Source organism: Aotus nancymaae, unplaced genomic scaffold, assembly GCF_030222135.1.
Source record: "Aotus nancymaae isolate 86718 unplaced genomic scaffold, 86718_ANA_hifiasm-v0.15.2.pri h1tg000004l, whole genome shotgun sequence".
Classification (NCBI taxonomy): Eukaryota; Metazoa; Chordata; class Mammalia; order Primates; family Aotidae; genus Aotus; species Aotus nancymaae.
In genome coordinates, this window is record NW_026988415.1 from 69,258,454 (window position 1) to 69,272,500 (window position 14,047).

Here is a 14,047-nt window from a genome sequence, read left to right on the forward strand (position 1 = left end):
CACAGAGCTTCCTGGTTCAGCCACCTGGTGGATAGCATAGAAGCAGGTGCCAAGAGAGGAGAATGCTGGGGCAGCATTCACTGTTATTTTGGGGCACTGGAACGTGTCTGCTTCTGGCAGGACTGAGGTTGGCAAGAGTGGCTGAGGGTGTCATGCAGAAGGGCACTGGGCCTGTGGAGAACACCTACCCCAGTCCTTTGCTGACCTCCACCTCTCTGTCCCCCATGATCTCCTCCACTCTCCCTGTTCCCCAACATTCTCCCTTGGCACAGTGCCTTACATAAGAGGTGGTCCTAAGGGGGTTTGAACTGAGTCCCCACTACCTCAGGAGATACCTCACTTCTCTACTTGTTCAGGCTCCTAAACCAGGAGGCATCCATTATCTCTTCCCGTCCCACCCCTCCAGAGGCCTGAAGCTGCCTGCCTGGCTTCCCTATTCACTCCCATTCTTTTCATCTATTTTCCTGTTGTTGTATATATCACCTTTGTTGACAATAAGCAAAAAGTTGGGCATGGTGTCATGTGCCTGTAATCCCAGCTACTCAAGAGTCTCAGGTAGGAGGAGTGCTTAAGTTCAGGAGTTTGAGATCAACCTGGGCAACTTAGCAAGACCCTCTCTCAAAAAAAAAAATAAAATAAAATAATTAAAGAAATGTATGGCAACGATTTGCAACAGAATACTAATAAACAGAAATAATTAAAAAGCCAAACAAAATTTCAGGATATAACAAGTACAATATTGTCTCTTTTCTTTTTTATTTTTGTTTTCACATGTTTATTGTTAGTATATAAAAATAAAGTTTTATGTTCATGTCCTATGTCTTATATCCTGCAACCTTGCCAACTCACTTGTTACAGCAGTATTTTTTTCTGTTCATTGGGATTTTTCGTGTACAAAATTGTGTCCTCTACAGTGACTTCTTTACTTTTCTTTTCATATGTATTCCATTCATTTCTTTTTATTGCCTTATTGCATTGACTAGACCTCCCTGTATTATGTTGAATAGGAGTGACATGAGCAAACATCCTTGCCTTATTCCCTAAAGCCAAGGGAAAACATTTAGTCTTTCACTGTTGAGTATGTTGGTACCTGTAGGTTTTTTGTGTCTGCCCTTTGTTAAGTCAAGGAATTTCCCTTTTATTCCTAGGTTACTGAGAGAGTTTATTTATTTATTTATTTTTTATACGGAGTCTCCCTCTGTTGCCAGGCTGCAGTGCAGTGGTGCAATCTCAGCTCACTGCAACCTCCACCTCCCGAGTTCAAGTGATTCTCCTGCCTCAGCCTCCCGAGTAGCTGGGACTACAGGTGCACGCCACCACACCCAGCTAATTTTTGTATTTTTAGTAGAGACAGGGTTTCACCATGTTAGCCAGGATGGTCTCAATTTTCTGATCTCGTGATTTGCCTGTCTCAGCCTCCCAAAGTGCTCGGATTACAGGCATGAGCCACCGTGCCTGGTGAGAGGTTTTTTAAATCATAATGAAAGTTGAATATTATCTAAAATTTTTTATGCTTCAATTGGTATGATTTTCATCTTTATCTTGTTGATATGGTAAATTACATCAATTTTGAAATGCTGAATAGCCTTACATACCTGGAATACATCTAAACAGTCAAGGTATATAATTACCTTTTATGTTGCTGTATTCAATTTGCTAGTATTTTCTAGAGAATTTTTTATTTATGAGAGATACTGATCTGCAATTAAGCAAACATCTTTGCCTAATTTGGGTATCAAGGTGATATGGTTTGATTCTGTGTCACCACTCAAATCACATCTCAAACTGTAATCCACATGTGTCAAGGGAGGGACCAGGTGAGAGGTGAATGTGTCATGGAGAAAGTTTACCCCATGCTGTTCTCATGACAGTGACTGAGATCTCACAAGATCTGATGGCTTTACAAGGGTTTGGCACTTCCTCCACACACTCTCTCTCTCCTGAAACTATGTAAGATATGCATGCTTGCCCTTCTGGTATGATTGTAAGTTTCTTGAGGCCTTTCAGCCATGAGAAACTGTGAGTCAATTAAACCTCTTTCCTTTATAAATTACCCAGTATCAGGATTGTTTTTTTGCAGTGTAAAAATGGACTAATACAGTAAATTAGTACCAGTAGAATGGTGTACTGCTATAAAGATAACCTGAAAAAGTGGAAGCAACTTTGGAACTGGGTAATGGGCAGAAGTTGGAAGAGTTTGGGGGGCTCAGAAGAAGACAAGAAGATGTGGGAAAGTTTGGAACGTCCTAGAGACTTGTTGATTGGCTTTGACCAAAATACTGATAGTTATGTGGACAATAAAGTCCAGGCTGAGGTGGTCTCAGATGGAGATGAGTAGCTTATTGGGAACTGGAGTAAATATCACTCTTGCTATGCTTTAGCAAAGAGACTGGTGGCATTGTGCCCTGCCCTAGAAATCTGTGAAATGTTGAACTTGAGAGAGATAATTTAGGGTATCTGGCAGAAGAAATTTCTAAGCAGCAAAGCATTCAAGAGGTGACAGAGTGTAGAAGTTTGGAAAATGTGCAGCCTGACCATGTGGTAAAAAAAAAATCCATTTTCTGGCAAGAAATTCAAGTCAGCTGCAGAAATTTGCATAAGTAATGTGGAGTCAAATGTTAATCACCAAGACAATGAGGAAAATGTCTCCAGGGCATGTCAGAGATCTTCATGGCAGCCCCTCCAGCTCCAGCTGTGGCTAAACGGGAAGGTACAGCCCTGGCTGTTGCTTCAGAGGGTGCAAGCCCCATGCCTTGGTGGCTCCCGCATGGCATTGGACCTGCAGGTGCACAGAAGTCAAGAATTGAGGTTGGGAATCTTCACCTAGAGTTCAGAGGATGTATGAAAATGCCTAGATGTCCAGGCAGAAGTTTGCTGTCAGAGCAGAGCCCTCATGGAGTGCCTCTGCTAAGGTAGAGTGCAGAAAGGAAATGTGAGGATGAAGCCCCCTCACAGAGTCCCCACTGGGGCACTGCCTAGTGGAGCTGTGAGAAGAGGGCCACCATCCTCCAGATCCCAGAATGTAGATCCATGAACAGTTTGCATTGTGTACCTGGAAAAGCTGCAGGCACTCAACACCAACCCATGGGAACAGCTGCAGTGGCTGAACCCAGCAAAGCTACAAAGGCAAAGCTGCCCAAGGTCTTGGGAGCACACCCTTTGCATCAGTGTGCCCTGGATGTGAGACATGGAGTAAAAAAAATTATTTTGGAGCATTAAGATTTAATGACTGCCCTACCAGATTTCAGACTTGCATGGGGCCTGTGGCCCCTTTGTTTTAGCAAATTTCTCCCATTTGGAATGGAACATTTACCCAATGCCTGTACCCCCATAGTATCTTGGAAGTAACTAACTTGCTTTTGATTTTACAAGCTCGGAGATGGAAGGAACTTGCCTTGTCTCTAATGAGACTTTGGACTTGGACTTTTGTGTTAATACTGAAATGAATTAAGACTTTGGAGGACTGTTGGAAAGGCATGGTTGGTTTTAAAATGTGAAAAGAGCATGAGATTTGGGAGGGGCCAGGGAAAAATGATATGGTTTGGTTCTGTGTCCCCACCCAAATCTATAATCTTCATGTGTTGAGGGAGGGATTTGGTGGAAGGTGGTTAGATCATGAGGGTGGTTTCCTCCCTGCTGTTCCCTTGATAGTGAGTGGGTTCTCATAAGATCTGATGATGGTTTTATAAGTGGTTGGCATTCCTCTTCCCTCTTTCCTGCCATCATGTAAGACATGACTGCTTCCCCTTTCACCATGATAGTGAGTTTCCTGAGGCCTCCCTAGCTATACTGAACTGTGAGTCAACTAAACCTCTTTCCTTTATAAATTACCCAGTCTAGGTCATTTCTTTTTAGCAGTGTGGAAATGGACTATGGAAACGGACTAATACACAAGGTAATACTAGTCTTATAGAAATTATTTGGGAAATATTTTCTCCTCTTGCATTTTCTGGAAAGGGACATGTAAAATTATTAGAAACTCCTCTTGAAATGGAACACTATGCATCCATAAAAAAGGATGAGTTCATGTCCTTTGCAGCGACATGGATGAAGCTGGAAACCATCATTCTCAGAAAACTAACACAAGAACAGAAAACCAAACACCACATGTTCTCACTCATAAGTGGGAGTTGAACAATGAGAACACATCACACACCAGGGCCTGTCAGTAGGGGGGGGGGGGCACAGGGAAGGATAGCATTAGGAGAAATACCTAATGTAGATGATGGCACATGTATACCTATGTAACAAACCTGCATATTCTGCACATGTACCCCAGAACTTAAAAGTATAATTTAAAAAAGCATAAAACAAGAAATGTTAGGTAGAATTCTCCAGTGAAGACCTTTGTACATGGATATTTCAGATGGTGTTGTAATTTTTGCATCAAACGTCAATTATATTTTAGACTCTCATGAGAAGTAGAAAAGTCCATTATATTTACCACTACATGTATTCGTTCCAATGTTACTTTCTTTCTTAAGTTCCAAACCCTTTTCTTTTACCATTTCAATTTGTTCAGAGTACTTCTTTTAGCCTTTCTTTAAAGATATGTAAACTAGTGAAAAATTCTTAGTTTTACTACAGCTGAGCAAGGTTTTTATTTCAACATCATTCATGAAGGATATTTTTGCTGGATATAGGATTTGCCATTGGCAGTTCTTTTCTGCTAGTACTTGAAGAATAGTTTACCACTTCCTTCTGTCCTCTGTGGTTTCAGGTGAGAAATATACTGTTATTTGAATTTAGGTTACCATATAAGTAATTTGTCATTTTTCTCTTAGTTTTTTTTTTATCTGGATAACTCAATCATGATTCATCTATGTATTGTTATCTGTTGTTTATCTTTTCTCATTCTTTTCATGAGTTTCCTGGTTCTTGGTATAACAAATACATTTTTACTGTATACAGGACATTCTGTATGTATTATGGGACCCTGAATCATAACAATCTTCTTTTTTAGAAGTTGTTCTTTTGTAAAGGTGTATCAGCAGGGCTGGGTGGGTGTGTTTATTTAGCTTTCCTGCTAGCCCTGCCAACATCAACCTGGTAAGTTTCTGTAGCACTGATTCACACTATCACATTGCAGTTCAGATCCCACCTCTACCTTGCTGATATCTTCTGGTAAAAGTGAGGCAAAAACTAACATCACCTTTTAAATTCCAAGTAAATGTGTAATATCTGTTCCATAGTGGGCTCTGCTGCCCCAAGGAAAAGCAGAAGAGGAGAGGCAACTCACAATGCTTTGTTGTGAGCTGCAGGTAGGGGTGGAAGCAAAGCTCTTTGCTGTGTCCCACTTACAGGAAGGCAGGGACAGGTGCCAAACATAATGACAACTAACCCCACTTCTCACCACCTTGTTCTACCTCCTTGATGCTGGGTGGGATTGGCAGCTCAGCTCCCCACTGGGTACGCTTGACACTGGGTGGTAAAGACTAGTGGTGACTAGCCTTGACTGGAACCACCTTGCTCGGTTGCTTCCAGGTGCTTGTGGAGGTTCAGCTATCAGCTGAACTCTGTTGATATTACCCTGGCTTGGGAATTGGAGCACTTCTTGTTTTCACCAGGGTCAGCTCTCTACTTGACCTTGCACTTTCCAGTGGGAAAATAATACTACTGCCATCTGCTTCTGCAGGGTGGGGGCTAAGGGTAAACATGAAGTAGAAGATCAACTCCTGGATTTGCCCCACTGAGACCTTGGGGAGAAGGATTTGCAGTATTTTCTTGGTGTTTGACTAGGGTCAAACAAGGCAAGTCAAACCAAGGTAGCTAGTGCAAGAATGGTTTTCTGTTGTTAGGCTACCCTCTTCCTGTCTTTGGCAAAGGGGAATAGACTTTTCTTGGAATTTTTCAGCATGTGTCTATTGGCAGTTCTGAGTTGAAGATTTTGACAGTGTTCTGATCAGTATATATGGGATGCAAAAAAAAAAAAAAAAAAAAAAGGAACTCACCATGATGTTGTTACTTAAGTTCTGAGGTCCTTAAGCTTTCTGTCTTTTTCTTTTCACTTCTCAGAGTCTTCTGTGCTTGTTTGTTGTGTTATGTTGAGAATTTTTAGTTGTAAAAGAAAGTATGCAGGAGAAATGAGGCTACTGCATGTTGGAGAAAATGTAAGTATACTTCACACATTTTTAAGTTATGGAAATTAAAAGTATGATTATTGAAACTTTAACATCAATAGATATGTTAGAAAGTAAAGACAAGGAAATAGTCTAGAAAGTAAAACAAAAAGAATGGGAAGAAAAAGGAGTTAGGAGTTGCAGGGAGAGAGACTACATTCAAGAGATCAGAAATTAGAGTGTCATGAACTTTTCAATGGCAACATTGGAGGATAAAAGAAAATGAACAATCTTTTAAATTTTAAAAATGAATATATAATTTTTACACATAGTAATGTGGAACATGTAATATTTTGATACATGCATACAATGCAAAATAATCAAATCAAAGTAATTGGGATAACCATTACCTCAAACATGTATCATTTCTTTGCATTGGGAACATTCCTAATCTATTCTTCTAGCACTTTGTAATATAAAACAAATCATTGTTAACTGTAGTTATCCTATGGTACTATCAAACTGTAGAACTAAATCTATCTAATTATATTTTTGAACTCATTAATCAATATTTCTCCATCTCACCCTCCCCCATAGCCTTTGCATACTCATAATTACCATTCTACTCTCTACCTCCATGAGGTTTTTTTTTTTTTTTTTTTAGCTCCTCATGAGAACATATATTTGTCTTTCTGTACCTGGCTTATTTCATTTAATATAATGACTTCTAGATCCATCCATATTACTGCAAATTGCAGGATTTTATTTTTACGGCTGAATAACATTCCTTTGTGTATATATACATTTTCTTTATTCAATTATCTGTTGATGGATACTTCTATTATGAATGCTACTGTAATAAACAAGGGAGTACAAGTATTTCTTTGTACTCCTTTTGTACTCATTTTCTTTTGTTTGGATATATACCCAGCAGCAGGATTGCTGGGTCATATTGTATTGTCTTTTAACTTTTTTGGAAACAATCTCCATACTATTTTCCATAGTACTGTACTAATTTACACTCACTAAAACAGTGTACACGCATACCTATTTCTCTGCATCCTTACTGATATCTGTTATTTTTTGTCGATTTGATAACAGCCACTTTAGCTGAGGTGATGATGTCGTCATGATTTACATTTCCATTTTGCTGAATATCAGTAATGTTAAACATTTTCTCATATACCAGTTGGCCATTTGTATGTCTTTTAAGAAATGTCTTTTGCCCATTTTTCAATCAGTTTGTTTGTTGTTGTTGTTTTTGACATTGAGTTGCTTGTGTTCCATATATACTGGTTATTAAACCCTTGTCAAATAAATGGTTAGCAAATATTTTCTCCCAATTTCTAGGATATCCCGCCACTATGTTGATTGTTTTCTATGCTGTGCAGAAGGTTAGTAGCTTGATGTAATTCCATTTGTCTATCTTTGCTTTTGTTGACTGTGATTTTTGAGGTCTTATCCAAAAGTCTTACCCCAGACTAATATCCTGAAGTGTTTCCCCAAAACTTTCTTCTAATAATTTCATAATGTCAGGTGTTATCTTTAAGCCTTTAATTTACTTAGATTTTATTTTTGTATATAGTGAGAGATAGGGGTCTAGTTACATTTGCATATGGTTATATAGTTTCCCCAGCACATTTTATTGAAGACACTGTCTTTCCCCACTAGATATTCTTGGCACCTTTGTCAAAAATAGTTTGTAAATATGTGGATTTATTTCTCAGTTCTCTATTCTGTTCCACTGATCTATGTACCTGCTTTTATGACAGGACCATGCTGTTTTGGTTACTAGGGCTTTGTAGAACATTTTGTAGTGTGATGCCTCCACATTAGTTTATTTTGCTCAGGATCACTTTGGCTACTCGGGTATTTTTGTGTTAGATATTTTAGGATTATTTATTCTATTTCTGTGAGGAATGTCGTTGGCATTTTAATAGGGATTGAATCTATAGGTCGCATTGGATAATGTTGACATTTTAACATCATTAATTCTTTCAATCCATGGCTATAGAATATCTTTCCCTTTTTGTGCCATCTTCAATTTCCTTTATCGATGTTACATAGTTTTCCTTATGGTGATTCCTCAGTTTTCTAGCTAAATTTATTTCTAAGTCTTTTTTTTTAAATTGTTGTAAATGGGATTGCTTTCTTGATTTATTTTCAGATTGTACACTGCTGGAATATATATAAAGTCCACTGATTTTTGTATGCTGATTTGGTATCCTGAAACTTTATTGAATTCATTTATCAGTTCTAACAGTTTTTTTGGGTGGAGTCTTTAGGTTTTTCTAAATATAACATCATGTCATCTGTGAACAAGAATAATTTAAGTACTTTCTTATCAATTTGAATGCCCTTTATTTCTTTCTCTTGCCTAATGACTCTGGCTAAAACTTCTAGTACTGTGTTGAATAAAATTGGTGTAAATGCACATTCTTGTTTTGTTCATATCTTAGAGAAAAAGCTTTTAATTTTTCCCCATTCAATATTATCTTAACTATGGATTTGTTATATATGGCCTTCATTTTTTTGAGGTATGTTCCTTCTCAAACTCCTGGGCTCAAGTGATCCATCTGCCTCAGCCTCCCAAAGTGCTGGAACTACAGGTGTGAGCCACTGTGCCTGGCCAAGGTATGTTCTTTTTATACCCAGTTTATTTAGAGGGGTTTTTTTTGTTTGTTTTTTCATGATGGGATACTGACTTTATTTATTTATTTTTTTTGAGACGGAATTTCGCTCTTGTTACCCGGGCTGGAGTGCAATGGCGCGATCTTGGCTCACTGCAACCTCTGCCTCCTAGGTTCAGGCAATTCTCCTGCCTCAGCCTCCTGAGTAGCTGGGATTACAGGCATGAGCCACCATGCCCAGCTAATTTTTGTATTTTTAGTAGAGACGGGGTTTCACCATGTTGACCAGGATGGTCTCTATCTCTTGACCTCATGATCCACCCGCCTCAGCCTCCCAAAGTGCTGGGATTACAGGTGTGAGGGATACTGACTTTTACCAATTGTTTTTAGCATCTATTGAAATAATCATGTGGTTTTTGTCATTGATTCTGTTAATGTAATATATCACATTTATTGAATGATGTATGGTCAACTATCCTTGAATCCCTGGGATAAATCCGGTTTGAATATGGTAAATGATCTTGTTAGTGTGTTGAATTTGGTTGGGTGTTTGGCTGATAATTTTTGCATCTATAATCATCATGGATATTGGCATGTAGTTTTCTTTCTTTGATGTGTCCCTCTGGTGTTGGTATCAGGATAATTCTAGCTTCATGAAATAATTTTGGAAGCATTCTGCTCTCTTCTAATTTCAAAATAGTTTGTGTATAAATGCTATTAGTTCTTCTTTAAATGTGGTAGAATTCAGCAGTGAAAGCTATCAGGTCCTGGGCTTTTCTTTGATGAGCCTTTTGTTAGTGCTTCAATCTCATTCCTCATCATTGGCATTTTCAGTATTTTAAAATTTCTTTGTCCAATCTTGGTACACTATATGTGTCCAGAAATTTATCCTTTTTTTTTTTTAGGTTTTCCAATTTATTGGCATATAGCTGTTCATAATTAGCCCCTAATGATCCTTTGTATTAATATTTTTGTGGCCGGGTGTGGTGGCTCATGCCTGTAATCCCAGCACTTTGGGAGGCCAAGGCAGTCAGATCACCTTAGGTCAGGAGTTTGAGACCAGCCTGGCCAACATGGCAAAACCCAGTCTCTACTAAAAATAAAAAAAATAATAAAAAAATAAAAAGTTATCTGGGTGTGGTGACATCTGCCTGTAATCCCAGCTACTTGGGAGCCTGAGGCAAGAGAATTGCTTCACTCCAAGTTGCAGTGAGCTGAGATTGCACCACTGTACTCCAGCCTAGGCAACAGAGAGAAACTCTGTCTTAAAATAAACAATGAAAATTAAATATAAATAAATAAATAAAAATCTGAGCTATAAAACTCAGAATTGTAAAATCTTATCAACCATTAATCCAGAATTACTTTTTAAAATCATTTAAAACAGCTTTATACACTATGCCTCCATAGATGGCTATATAGCAATGTAGATGATACAAAAAAAAAAAAAAAAAACTATTACAAAAAAAGTAGATTTTTAAAAAATGAAAATATAATACCTAATTTCATTTTTTTTTTTTTTTTGTACTTTAGGTTCTGGGGTGCATGTGCAGATCATCCAGGATTGTTGCATATGTACATACATGGCAAGGTGATTTGCTGCTTCCATTCCCCTGTCACCTACATCAGGAATTTCTTTCAATGTAATCCCTCCCCAACCTCCCCACCCCCCACTGTCCCTCCCCTAGCCTCCCCAACAGACCCTAGTGTGTGATACTCCCCTCCCTGTGTCCGTGTGTTCTCATTGTTCAACACTCGCCTATGAGTGAAAACGTGGTGTTTTTCTGTTCTTGTGTCAGTTTGCTGAGAATGATGGTTTCCAGATTCATCCATGTCCCTACAAAGGACACGAACTCATTGTTTTTTATGACTGCATAGTATTTCGTGGTATATATGTGCCACATTTTCCTTGTCCAATCTATCATCAATGGACATTTGGGTTGGTTCCAAGTCTTTGCTATTGTAAACAGTGCGACAATGAACATACGTGTGCCTGTGTCTTTATAACAGAACGATTTATAATCCTTTGGGTATATACCAAGTAATGGGATTGCTGGGTCAAATGAAATTTCTATTTCTAGATCCTTCAGGAATCACCACACTGTCTTGCACAATGGTTGAACTAATTTACACTCCCACCAACAGTGTAACTGTTCCTATTTCTCCACATCCTCTCCAGCATCTGTTGTCTCCAGATTTTTTAATCATCGCCAGTCTAACTGGCGTGAGATGGCATCTCAATGTGGTTTTGATTTGCATTTCTCTAATGACCAGTGATGATGAGCATGTTTTCATATGTTTGTTGGCCTCATATATGTCTTCTTTTGAAAAGTGTCTGTTCATATCCTTCACCCACTTTTGAATGGGTTTGTTTTTTTCTTGTAAATCTGTTTTAGTTCTTTGTAGATTTTGGGTATTAGCCCTTTTTCAGTGGGTAGATTGCAAAATTTTTCCCCATTCTGTTGGTTGCTGGTTCACTCTAATGATTGTTTCTTTTGCCGTACAGAAACTCTGGAATTTAATTAGATCCCATAAAAATATGGAATGCTTCATGAATTTGCGTGTCATCCTTGCACAGGGGCCATACTACTCTGTGTCATTCCAATTTTAGTATATGTGCTGCCAAAGTGAGCACAATACCTGATTTCAATAGAAACAAAGGATCCTGAAGTGAAATGAAGGGAATTATTTAAATTAAACATGTTCACAAAAGTTATTCTACATTTATTGTAAAAAAAAAAAGTCCATACACATGAAGACCATTAAAGATTACAGACAATATTTTTTTTTAAATGTATTAAAATTTTAGAAATAAAAATGAAAGTATTTAATATTTCCTTATGTCTTCTTATCTTTGTTCCATCTATTTCCCATTTTTAATTAGTTTTATAATTTTTATTTTACTTTTGAGACAGAGTCTTGCTCTGTTGCCCAGGCTGGAGTGCAGGGGCACAACTCAGCTCACTGTAATCTCCACCTCCCAGGTTCAAACAATTCTCTTGCCTCAGCTTTCCAAGTAGATGGGATTACAGGCATGCACCACCACGCCCAGCTAATTTTTGTATTTTTAGTAGAGACAGGGTTTCACCATGTCAGCCAGGCTGCATAATTTTTGTTTTATCTGTATTTATAGCATTCAATTTTTTTGTAATAATTTTCATAGTTGACAAATTTTAGTCCAATATTTAAATGAATTTGAAGCTTAATTCTTGTCCTTTTACAATGTCTTTGTTATTCCTGAGATATTTATTTTGAATCATTATTCGATTCATCCCCTAATTGGATGAATTTATTGTAAAGTAGTTACTTCAACAAGATCACATGTGTTCTATATTTTGTGAGGCCTTTTATGCTGAGAATGTCTGCATGTTGGCTGTATACTGGAACCATACCTTGGATGGGTGTACTGTAATTGGGCCATGTTTGATTTTCATCTCATGGCAATACTGATATTGTATAATTATTTTCTGGTCTCAACTATTGTGGAGAAATCAGATGTCAGCTTTATTTTCTCCTGTCATTTTAATTAATTCAACAACTGTTTTATTGAGTGTTTACCATATGTCAAGCATATTTCTATGCTTTAATACTTCATTGAAAAAACAAAACAGAAAAATCACTATCATCATGTTGCTTACCTTATAGGTGACTTGGTTTATCAGTCTGGAAGGCTTGATATCTATCCTCAAAGTTCAAGAGTTTAAGAACAATACGTCTTAATTTATTTCTAAAATAAAATACACAGGTGTATATTTTGTTTAAAAAACGTCTTCTCTAATGACCAGTGATGATGAGTTTTTTTCATGTTTGTTGGCTGCATAAATGTCTTCTTTTGAGAAGCGTCTGTTCATTCCTTCACCCACTTTTTGATGGTTTTTTTTCTTGTAAATTTGTTTAAGTTCTTTACAGATTCTGGATATTAGCCTTTTGTCAGATGGGTAGATTGCAAAACAATGAGAACACATGGACACAGGGAAGGGACCATCACACACCGGGGCCTATCCGGGGGTGAGGGGCTAGGAGAGGGATAGCAGTGGTTGGAGGGTTTGGGGAGGGATAGCATTAGGAGAAATACCTAATGTAGATGATGGGGTGATGTATGCAGCAAACCACCATGGCACGTGCATACCTATGTAACAAATCGGTACGTTCTGCACATGTACCCCAGAACTTAAAGTATAATAAAAATAAGTAAATAAATATAATTTTAAAAATGTCTTAAATATGGGCTTCAGCATCACTGACTAGAGGCATCTGATATTTGTCTCTTCCACAAAACAAAGTAGCCTATTTGGCTGGGATTGTCTGGGTGCTGCAAAAGTCTCCCAAGTTAGGGGAAAGGGTAAGTGAGTGATCCTCAGCACTCTACATTCTCACCATGAACTCCTACATCCTAGCCACAGGAAAAATCCTAGATCTCATGGGCCCTGAGACTGAAATAGGAAGCTTCCTGGAGATTGTGAAAAGGCATTGCTTCAGAAAGGAATCTCATGCTGGGTCCCATATACCTCATGATCCTCAAGTAGCTATGGCAAAGCACCAAAATGAGAGCCCAGCCCCCATTAGATTACATCTTGCCCAGGGGCACAACATCCCCTTAATCCTTACGTCTCCAGATCTTTATTGACATTCTAAGACCACAGCCACCACTGCAGCTGCCTGCTGCACCTAGAGCTAAAGTACAAGCCATTGGTAAACACCCTGCTGCCCACAGCAGGAAAGCTATTATGCATATTCAAGTGCCCTAAGGACAAACTTCTCTGCCCACAGCAGGCTGCTGCATCAGGTGCTGAAACATAAGCAAATTATGGGCTTCCCAGCTGCCTCCAAACAGCTGTGCCATTGAAAGAAACTCCACCCTTCTCAGCAGCAGGGATGACTTGCGGCTGCTGCTGCTACCATCAGAACATTTTGCCTTAGGTCTATCGTAGGCCCCTCCCTACCACAGCAATTAGTTGCATACACCACCAAGGTGCCTGAGTACAGGTCTGCTTGGCCAGGCTACTCCCTCCTTCAACCTAGTGCCAGAGCATGTCATCCTGGGGACCACCTAGCTAAGTCCACCACTTGCAGATTACAACCACAGTGGATACCCATCTCCATGAGCCTCCTGTATACCTGGCAAGTGGAATGCCCAGCTGTCACAGCCACCATCTACAGAAGAATGGACCACCTGGGCCATACTTGCTGCCAATGGGCCTGAGAACCAACCTACCACCTAGTCTACCACTGCTACCAGCACCTGGGCATCCTAGCAAGCCACCTGGATGCCCAGGATCAGCCCACTTGAACCTGCTAATACTGGGGCCAGCATATGCCAGTCGGGGGCCCAAGGACAGGCATGCTTAGCCCACCAAT

At 39.0% G+C, this 14,047-nt stretch overlaps 1 non-coding gene across 1 annotated transcript; it reads right to left on the bottom strand.

Moving 5' to 3' along the window:
• Positions 1-11,222: 11,222 nt before the first annotated feature.
• Positions 11,223-11,324, bottom strand: LOC135269256 (U6 spliceosomal RNA). Its single transcript, XR_010337584.1, has one exon. It is a non-coding gene; the product is annotated as a U6 spliceosomal RNA (small nuclear RNA).
• Positions 11,325-14,047: the final 2,723 nt, after the last annotated feature.